The 10,646-nt window shown below is 34.7% G+C and overlaps 1 long non-coding RNA gene and 1 pseudogene across 1 annotated transcript; both read left to right on the top strand.

Annotated features, from left to right (window-relative positions):
- The first annotated feature begins 5,904 nt into the window (after positions 1-5,904).
- Positions 5,905-6,884, top strand: LOC120257555. The gene is made up of 4 exons (XR_005535717.1): positions 5,905-5,987; positions 6,067-6,197; positions 6,296-6,342; positions 6,423-6,884. It is a non-coding gene; the product is annotated as an uncharacterized LOC120257555 (long non-coding RNA).
- A 263-nt stretch (positions 6,885-7,147) lies between these two features.
- On the top strand, positions 7,148-10,359 carry LOC120257554 (annotated as a pseudogene).
- The last annotated feature ends 287 nt before the right edge of the window (positions 10,360-10,646 follow it).

Genomic DNA, 10,646 nt, shown 5'->3' with positions numbered 1-10,646 from the left:
TCCAAAAACTAGTTACAGTCTGTAATTATCAAAGTATACTATGTGGCAAACAAGCATTTCCAAAAGCGTACATATGAAATCGCTCAGCGGTTTTAGATTCATACATTCCTTTTAATCGTTAGATTCTCCTTATTTTCAATCGGCTTTGGATGATATTGCTATGATTGGTAGTTGATATAAGGGCCCATACTACAGTGATATGAGAATTCATTTGTTGGAAAATTGAAAGAAAGAATGTCAACTTCTTAATGATGAATTTATGGAAGCAATTGGGTTAACTACGGATGCATGATTATGGGTGATGGTTGGATTGATCAAAGGCAGAGAGGACTTCTAATTAATTTTTAGGTGTGTTGCTGCGGATAACATTTATTAATCCATTGATGCACCAGTATAATACCAAGGATGCCTCAAACTTGTAGCAATTTGATTGCAAAATAGTTGAATGGATTGGGCCTTCTAATGTGGTACATTTAGTTATTGATAATGCAACTAACTATGAAACACGAAGAATTACGCAAGAGAGAGATATAGGCACATCCTATTGGTCTCCTTGTGTAGCCCATTGCAAATTTGTTGTTGAAAAGATATTGGAAATGCCTCATTTTGGTAGAGCAGCCCACCAACCGGTAGCTTCAAAGTGACTATTTTTGTATATAACCAGTATTTTCTCGCATCCTTGGTTGAGAAAAAGAGATGGTTGGATTATGCGGTCGGTAAACCTCACTTTTGCCACCGAGTCTTTATTAGTTTAAAGAGTATTCATGATCATAAGCATGAGCGTGCAAGCTTTTGGTGACAAGTAGCGTACTGACGAGATAGCAGATTATACGCCAAAGTGCTCTACATCGGAAAAGGCGGCGATGATATTATCTTAGAAAATAAATTTTGGGGACGATTGTTTGCTTTATGGTGAAGATTCGCAGCGTACCTATAAGTATTGTGGATAGCTGACGAAACACCATCACTTGGTTATGTTTTATGAAGGTATGAATAGAATTCATAAAGGAAATCATGCCTACTTTTGGGAAACAAGAAGAAGAAGTTTTACACTCCATATATCAATATGTGAGCCCGGTAGATGAAAAGCATTTTAGTAGAGATATTTATGTCATGCGACTTACTAGAAATCCGAGCACTAGGTATGGAGACAAAGTAATGGATGAGATAGAAAAGATAGCATTTCAGTGCTATATTAACTGTCTAAGGTATGGCAGTTTCGAACCATTTATTGATACTCCATAAATTGTCCATGGTCTCTTTGAATGCGATTTAAAGACAGGCATGTGTAGAGAGCCTAATGATAGTGGGAAGAGATAATGCATGAGATCTCTCTGTATGTCGTGACCCGAAAAGAAAGGTCTTCGGCCGCCAGTGAGCGATTGGCTTGCTTATAAAGTAAAGAGACCCCGTGAATGTTAATCATTAAACATCATCATCATCTTACATGTATGGCTTTTTAATTAATAGTTTACATTATGTTATTTGATTTAAAAGATGAATGGTGAAAGCTAGTTTGGTTATGATGATCCAATTTTGCAACTTAATTAAGCTATCCGGCTTTTAAACGCAAACCACTTCCTCTTCTAGATGTATGACGCCAATGGGAGTCATCGAGCCGCATTCACACAAAGAAAAGAAATAGATTAGAGCATCAAAGACTCAATGACATTGTTTTTGCATCATATAATCTCTGTCTGAAGAATAGGTATGTTAACTTTCGTATATCATTTCAAGAATTATTATTCAATTTAAGCAATTATCACTATGTACTACTATATGTCTAGCATCATCATAGAGAAGAGAAGTTATTATCCAATTGACTATGAGCACATTGATGGGGTGGATTTTGTGTTGGAATAAGAGGAATCATCTCCTCCCGAACTTGATTATGATGTGACTATAGAAGAAGCAATGTATGTGAATGATGCTATTCTAATACTTGATTATGATCATATTCAAGGTTAGTGATAAGTTTCTAGTATATAAAATACAAGTTATAAGTTTCCCAAGAAACAAAATTTTTCATAACATTAATACTTGTATTTTTATTTCTTTATTTAGATGAGATTGTCGATCAAGTATTGAATTTAGAGTCATTCGTTGAAGTCGGTAATGCAAGCAATGATTCAGAAGATTTGCCATTAGGAGGGGCTCCTAATTATGACAATCGTGGCGTGTATCCAAGTTTATAGATTTGAGCATATTTTTGTGAAATGTTTCAACTTTCAAGTTTATGTTTTAATTTATAAATATTGAACAATTTTATGTTTGTCAATTATGGATTATTTAGTTGTTTATTTCATGTTTATATTTTAATTTATGGAGATTTGAACAAGTTTATGTTTATGGTATTTGATGTATTTGAATTTATGAAGATTGAATATTTTTATGCTTCTTTTTTATGGATTTTAGTTGTTTATTTCTTAGTTGAATATTTTATGTCAATCGATTTTGTACTAGTTTATTTTATGTTATTTTGGTGTATAAGTGTATTTCACATTTTAAATGTGGTATACTTCAATATTTATTTTCTATGTAGAATACTTGCACAAAGTTTTAAAGTTATGTTTTATATATATATTCTTCAATATTTGATAATCACCATTACAATCTAAAATTTAAATTAGTAATAAAATTGTTGACAGCTGAACCTTGACCCCTAATCTAACCTTTCTCCGAGTTGGTGCCCGATCCTGAGTGTGAGAACATTGCTTTTTCTCACTTTGCAAAATGATGGTATATCCTCTATCTCTTATCTACCTCGAAATGATAAATATAATACTGGTTAGACATTTATAAATGAGGTTTTCACAAAGAATAAGCTATATGTATTGTGTGTGACATAACTATGGCGCAAAGTACGTGTCGTCAATAAGCAAAGTAAAGTGATAACAAAGCATCAATCTCATGAGGAGTGTACAAATATCTATTAAGTAGTAAGATTATCATAATTTACTCTTATTAAGACAATCAATTAATTTGTTATTTTAGTTATGAAGTCCCATCAAACTAGGAGAGCCAAATATCATTATACAAAACCTAGGATTGTGGAATCACTTTCAACTCCCTTTGTGACGTCTCTTATTTTAAATACCTTGTCTTAATGAGTAAATTGTTATCTTAGAGTCTTTCATAATCTAATCTCCACAAAGTCAATTAGGCATTAGTAATCGCAATTTACCATTAATCCTATGAATTATCTGTAATTAAGATTATTAAGCACTAATATTAAAATGGTTAAGGTTTATGGGTTTATTCCTATCCACATAAACAAACTGAGTTAAATTAATCTATGCTATTTGATCTATGGTCTTCTCATAAGTTTACTCTCTATGTTCATTTGGGGCACTGATCAACTCAGATGATTTGAATAGAAAAGCATCAATGGGGATACAGAATTAAATAAACAGCTTAAAATAATTACAATTAGTAAGAACAAGAAAGACAAAAGAATAGTTCAAATCACATTATGAATTAAAGGTTATCACGCGTCCTACAAAACTATTTAGTTCCTTAATAGTTATCAAGATCAGAATTGAATAATCAATTAACATAAAAGAAAGAGGAATGGAAGAAGCTCTTGCATCTATTCTCCTCTCTATCTCCATGATCCTCGTCCCTTCTTGTTAATCTTTGCCCAAGCTTCTTCAATTTAACCGACCAAAGGTGGGTGATTCACCAAGATATGTGATCCTCCTCTATAGGTTCTAGGATGATCTCTCCTCCAATATTCAGCTACTACCTTTATGGGTGATTTGGTATCTTAGTTTTGGCTTTGGATATAGCTTGGATAATCTTGATTGAAACATTATCTCCTTAGAAATATTGGAATCAAGAATTCTATAATCTTAATTGTATATCATCTTTGTGGACCCCACCCTTTTATTAAACCTTCTCCATTGGATTTTGTTTTACATACGTAGTTTTCTTTTTCTCGCTCTTATCCTTAGTAACTCCTGAATCTCGATGATCTGATTTTATCCTGCAGACTGACGCATGATCACACCTTTAAGTTAATTGTTTGGTTTTTTTTGTTTGTGTTGGGGGTGGGGTTTTGGTGGTGTGGTTTGTGGTGGGTTGTTGTTTTTTTTCTTGCTATGTGTTATGTGTTTTTTTTGGGTTGTGTGTTTGGTTTACTATCGGATCTATTGTTCTACTGATCTCTTATAGTTTATGTTGTGGTAATAAAGTATTTCAGCACTTGCCCAACACTACAACCCAATTCTTATCACATATACGCATAGCGCCCGCTATGATACTTTGTCTCATGCTTATGTACCTTTGGATCTTGTTGTAGAGATGGGTGTTTATCTATCACAAGTTGATTATCAAAGCAGTACTCATCGCACTGACCTAGTTTGCCAGTTTCGATGAATATGGGTTTCTCATCCTGCTGGTGATGTAAGGTCTCGTTGTTCTATGTAGTTTGAGTGTTATAGAGATGTGAATAATGTTTCGAAGACGCGTATCCATTTATCTTGATGGATATGTGTTCAGTGTGAGCTTTGCAGTTGCCTATAGCTATAGTATGTTTAGCTATAGTTATATATTTATGTTTTATGTATATATATAGGTCTTCCTATACTCTAACTTTGTTCTTTGGATTATTTTGTCTCTCATCAATAAACTTTATTTGTGTACGGATCTAGTTAGGGATGCATATTTGTTCATTTGTTTAGCGATATAGGTTCCTTCAGTCGCTCTTTTAAGATTTTTGATCAGTTCTCGTTTCCCTTAAAATGTGAGATGTCTTCATTTTATAGGGCAATATATACTGCACCTGTTCTTGGGCCTCGAGTTGGATTTAATCCATGTTCGGAATAGATTAATCGTGCAGATAGCTAGGGCAGAAAACATCTCGTGCGAGATATTCTCTAGACGTACTATTCTTATAATTCTTGCATAAGACCTTTTTGAGTCTCATTCCTTGTACTTGAGTTGAGTTCTCTTGTATCCTCCTGAAGAGCATTAGTTTTGTGATACGACCAATCATCCCTATGCGAAAATCTCATATGTATTTCACCTCCATAAGCCACTTTTCAATATTGGTCGATCACTCGCTAAGCACTACAAGAAAGCTTAGTGTTTACAAGCAATTATTAGAACTCGAATTTATTTTTGCTTGTAATGCTGACAGTCGGGACAGCGTTCAATACTAATGGTTTTAACATGATCTTACTGACAACTGACTTACAACCGGCCTTTTAAAAATATAATTTATTAAATATTAAAAATATCCGCTTTTAATCTGTCCTAATAGAGGAGACCCAGAAAGCGGTTAGGAATTAATTTTATATTTAAATATTATTAAATATTATATCCGTTTCTAATAGAAAGGGACCAAACGGATTTAAGAATTAATATTTTATTTAAATATTATAAAATACCGTTTTCATCCGTTGCTAATAGAGTGACTAAAACTAATTTAAACATTAATAACTTTTATTTAAAGATTATTAAATATTATAAAATATCCGCTTTTTAACTCAAGCTTTCTAATAGAAGGGACTCATTTCTAATCCTTTGTATATTACAAACGGATTAGAAACAAATTTAATAATTAATATTTTATTTTATATACTTTTGAAATTTCTTAAATAATTTATTTTACTCAATATTATTCTAGTAATATAAATATTAAGATATACTAGTAAATTTAAACTTGTAAAGCTGTTAAACCGAATTGAGTGCAGAGCTCTAACTAATACTAAGATTCTTTTAAAATATTAAAACCTGAAAATTAAATATTTAAAAATATCAAATCAGTGTATACTTTATATATAATGAAGATAATTCACTAAAACCTTATTTGACCGTCCGATTTATAACCCGCGTTTCATCTGACCCGTCCATTCACATCTTCGTCGGTCTGTTTCTCACCCTATCCCTTTCTCTGAAAGCTAAAGTTTCAATCCTCTCAATGGCGGCGACAGACGAACCCTCTGATCACTCCTCGTTTCCATCATATTCGGTAAACCATTCGGGTAGATCTCACTGCAAAATAGGTTTTGATCTGGTTCTACTTTTCTCTTTGTTGATTTGCTTGTTTTGATGCGTTCTCAGATGATAATGGCAGTGCCGCTGAAGCCAGAGAAGTCTAAGTAGTGCTCGTAGGTGCCATCGTCGCCGTCGTCTTCTTCTTCAGCGTCGCCGTTGGAGCTCAAAGCATAGCTCTTGCCCTCATCGAAGTTTGGGTTCGATCTTTATAATCTTATCCTCTGTTCATCTAGGGTTAGGGTTTTAGTGTTTTTTTTTTTCAAAATGTCTGATTTGGTTGGGGTTTGATCTGCAGGTTTGATTTTCACTTGGTACAATTCTTCTTTGCTTGCATGCCTTTAGGTATTTCTCTACATTTATTTAATTTCTCTTTTTTACCATTTTGATTTCTTTGTTTTATGGATTTATTGTTTTCATCTTAGCTGTTTATCTGGTGGCTCAGTATGCGCGCTATGAAATTAGAAGGATGGAAACGGTAATTGCTATTCAATTCTTTGGTATCTTGTTTATTAACTCACTTTGTTCTCCCCTTTTTTTTTGGCTTTTTGTGTTCTAATTCATATCTCTCTTTGCCACTTTTATTTGATCAATTTATGAGATGATGAATTTTTGGATAATAATTAGTTCTGATGATTGAAAAAAAAAACCTAGAATTGGAAGGCAAGGTATCCTTGAATCTAATATTACTAGCTTTTACTCACAATGTAGCTGATTATGAGTGCCAAACTACTAGTTTGAGCTGTTTTAGCTTTAATTCCTATGGGTTGACATGTATCTGGACATTTTGGTTTAGGATTGTGATGATTTAGATTCTAGAGCATGTATCTAGTATGATAAATTCTTAGTCAATTGAGACACTTTTAGTGTGTTCTATTTATTTGAAACTCTCTCGGTTTCATATGAACCTTTTTAGGAGTTCCGCATTGGAGGACAAAATTGGGCTCGGAAGGTTTTGTTGTAATTCTTAATGCTATAAAAATCTTAATAAGGGAGTTTGTTTGTTTTCGAGGTTGAGGCCAGCAATACCAAAGCAAGCAATGTTCAGTAGGTGAAGAGGTCTCACGTGATTGCGCTTTTTCTCCAGCTTCGACAATGCAAAGACAGTGAGGACTGATTTCTCTTCTGGGAGCAATGATGGGGGATGATAATGGACGAGGCATCACCATTTTTAAACCAGTATAGTAGTCACCGTGAGATCTCCGGCCCTTCCTTTTTCTCTTCTATATCTCTACAAGTGATCCAAGTTCTTGTTCTAATTTTGATCGTATAAATGGTATTGTTTTTGTTAGATCCGGAGATGAGGCCTTCTCGATGGTGTCATTGATGTGTTTTGGTGTTTTTTCTTGGATTTTTGTTATTAGATTCATAGTTTTTCTCTTTAAATTCTCACTGTTAAGATGATTTTTATGATTGAAATTAAAGGAATGGTCATGAACTTGATTACATCTCAAATGTTTTCATTGAAGTGTTTAATCTTTGATGATAAGATTGATAGTAATGGCTTTGATCTTTCTTAGTTTTTGCCGAATCCCTCGAGCATTTTTCGTGTTTCCTATGAACCATGCATTAGCTATTACTTGTCGATTTGCAAGTGGCAATTGATTTGCCTCGCTTTAATTCCTCAAGTTACATTGCCATTGTTTTGATGTTGTTTTTGATCATATATGATGACTTTGAGCTAAGATTTTATGTGCTTTATGTGGAAAGGCGTTTTTGAGAATTAGAATTGTTTGTATTAGTATAAGAATGGTAAGGTCATGAATTGGAGTCTTCTATTATGATGTATTTGTTTAGTTTGATTCATCATTTAAGACCCATGAGGTGCAATGAATACCGTAAGTGTTTTATGAATATATATAAGAATGTAACATCATATTGAAGTATAAGAATGAGGACAATTAATTAGAGTGAATGCATTTAGAAATGGCGTTTGTTGCCTTGGGGTCTTGCTTTTGATGTATTATTTTGTTTTTCAACTGTCTCTATTAGAGCCTATAATATATAGTTTTAGGGTATTCAATGCCTTATTGGGAGGGATTATATATATAGATTCATTTTTGGATACTCTCTTTGAAAATTCACATGAACTTGTGCACTCTGCAAACTGAGACATTATTCTTAACATTCTCTTATGTTTTGCTTAATATCCTCTTCTCATCTGTGTTTCTCTTAGCGGATACGACTTGGAATCGAGCATCGATCCCGAGTACTTGTAGGACTCCGTCTCTTATTTATTGCTTTCCATGCCTGCGAAAGGAGTATAGAAGTCCTTTTCTCTGTTTTCTCTCTTGAGGAAGGTGCTGCCAGTTTATAAGTAAGTTTTTAAACATGCTTCTAGCTATTGTTTATTCATACATATTTGTTTTCCCCTTTTCTCAATCTTAATAAGTTAATTTAATTATCCACAGGGAAGTTATCGATGAGTTAAATGCGGCTGGTGCCACCTGGATTCAATTTGATGAGCCACCCTTGTCCTTGATCTTTAATCTCACCAATTGCAGGCATTCACTGAGGCCTACTCAGAACTAGAATCATCATTTTCTCGCTTTGAATGTGTTGATTGAGACCTACTTTCGCTGATGTTCCTGCTGAGGCATTTAAGTCAGTGGCCATGCTTATCTCATGAATTTTTTCTATGTTTTCCTGTGTGTAATCTTATTTCTCAACTTTGTTGTTTTAAGATGATTACTGGTTTGAGTGGCATTTCTGGTATTGGTTTTGATCTTGTGCGTGGAACCCGGACCCTTGACACGATTAAAGGTGGGTTTCCATCTGGCAAAGTTCTTTTTCTTTGAGTTGTAGATGGAAGGAATATTTGGGCTAATGATCTCGCTTCTTCCCTTAGCACACTTGAAGGCCCTTGAGGCTATCGTGGGCAAAGGTATTCATACTTGCATATGAAAAGAATTTTCATCTATGTATATGCTTTCATTGGTTAATGAACTTTACTTATTTGTTTAACAGACAAGCTTGTTGTTTCGACCTCCTACTCACTCATGCACTCTGCTGTTGATCTTGTAAATGAGACCAAGCTCAACAGTGCAATCAAATCATGGCTCTCTTTTGCCACACAGAAAGTTTTTGAAGTTAATGTAGTGGCCAAGGCATTGGTTGGTACCAAGGATAAGGTACAGAGTACTCTACAACTATTATTTTGTGTTACTCCATTTTTTTTATTCTTCTTGTTTCTTTGTTATAGGGAATAACTCTAGAATAATTCTGCCTTCCTCCTCTAAAACTAGCAAACCGTATGTTACTTTCCCAAATTTGCTAATTGTGTGCATGAATTCCAAATATACCCCTTTGTTGCAAAAGCTTCCCTGATTTAGATTCCTCCACGGACAACAAAAATCCAGGATAACCTTGCTTACCCCATTGGTTTATTACCACTGTTATTATTATTGCTTTTCTTTATTGTACTTTTAGGTAATTAGGCCAGTAAATTTCTTCTATCCATTGGATGAGCTTCGTAAATGTTGTCATTTACATGGCTTTCCAATGGAGCCGACTCTATAATTCGATTTAGTCTTTGTTGTACGAGGAATGGTCGAATTTCTAATTTTCATTCTCTTGCTATTTGTTATTTTTTTGCAGGGCTTTCTTCTCATCAATTACTGCTGCTCGGGGCTTCAAGAAAAATCATCTCCTAGAGTTAACAATGAGGAAGTTCGAAAGCTATAAGTTCTTGATTACCCATATCTACTCGTGTGAAGTGAGCTTTGTCAAAAAGCTAACCTTACATTTTTAGTACTCAAGTTGCCGCTTTTGAAGGGGCTTTGACCACGTCGGGCCACTCCTCGTTAGTGCCAGTTGGATGCCCGCAGAAGAATTTGAATCTTCCAATCCTTCCTACTGCTACCATCGGGTTCATTCCCTCGAACAATGGATCTCCGCAGAGTGCGGCGTGAATACAAGGCGATCGATTGGGAACTCTTCATTAAACACACAACTCACTGTGATAATTTAATCCTTCTATTCTTATGATAATAAATTGTTTTCAATGATATTCCTTTGTCACGGGATCTCGAAGAGGAGTATGTGCAGCCATTAGTGAAGAAATCAACAAAGTTGTCGAGTTGAGTGAGGAGCTTGACATTGATGTCCCTGGTCCATGGAGAGCTTGAGGTGAGTTCAATTCTAAATTGTAACTGCAATATAATGTTCTAAGGTATGAAACTTTTTGTGAAAGATAATTAATTTTCGATTTACTTTTTTCACAGAGGAATGACATGGTCGAGTACTTGAGGGAGTAACTCATGGGCATTACATCTCGTTATCGGTTGGGTGCAATTATATGGGTCACGATTTGTGAAGCCACCCATCATCTATTGTGATGTTAGTCGGTCAGAAAGGCGATGACGTATTACGGTGCTCGATAGCGCGAGCATGAGCCGATAAGTGCACGGGCGATATGAATGCGAGCGTTCTTTTCCCATATGTTGAGCGTTATTTTTCTCGGGTTTTACTGTCACGTGTGTTTTTATGTTACTTTTATGCAGGGTTGGGTTGTGAAACCATTATGAAGGAAAGAAGCCAATGTGGATCACAATGCACCGATTTTGGAGGAAATCTTCCTAAAGTTCAAACGCGAAGATATGAGTAGGGTGCGAGATGTTAGAGTGTGTGCCAACATCCCCATATTTGAG

Source organism: Dioscorea cayenensis, unplaced genomic scaffold (assembly GCF_009730915.1).
Source record: "Dioscorea cayenensis subsp. rotundata cultivar TDr96_F1 unplaced genomic scaffold, TDr96_F1_v2_PseudoChromosome.rev07_lg8_w22 25.fasta BLBR01002180.1, whole genome shotgun sequence".
Lineage (NCBI taxonomy): Eukaryota > Viridiplantae > Streptophyta > Magnoliopsida > Dioscoreales > Dioscoreaceae > Dioscorea > Dioscorea cayenensis.
The sequence above is the reverse complement of the archived record's forward strand: the minus strand, read 5'-3'. Positions and strand labels throughout refer to the sequence as shown.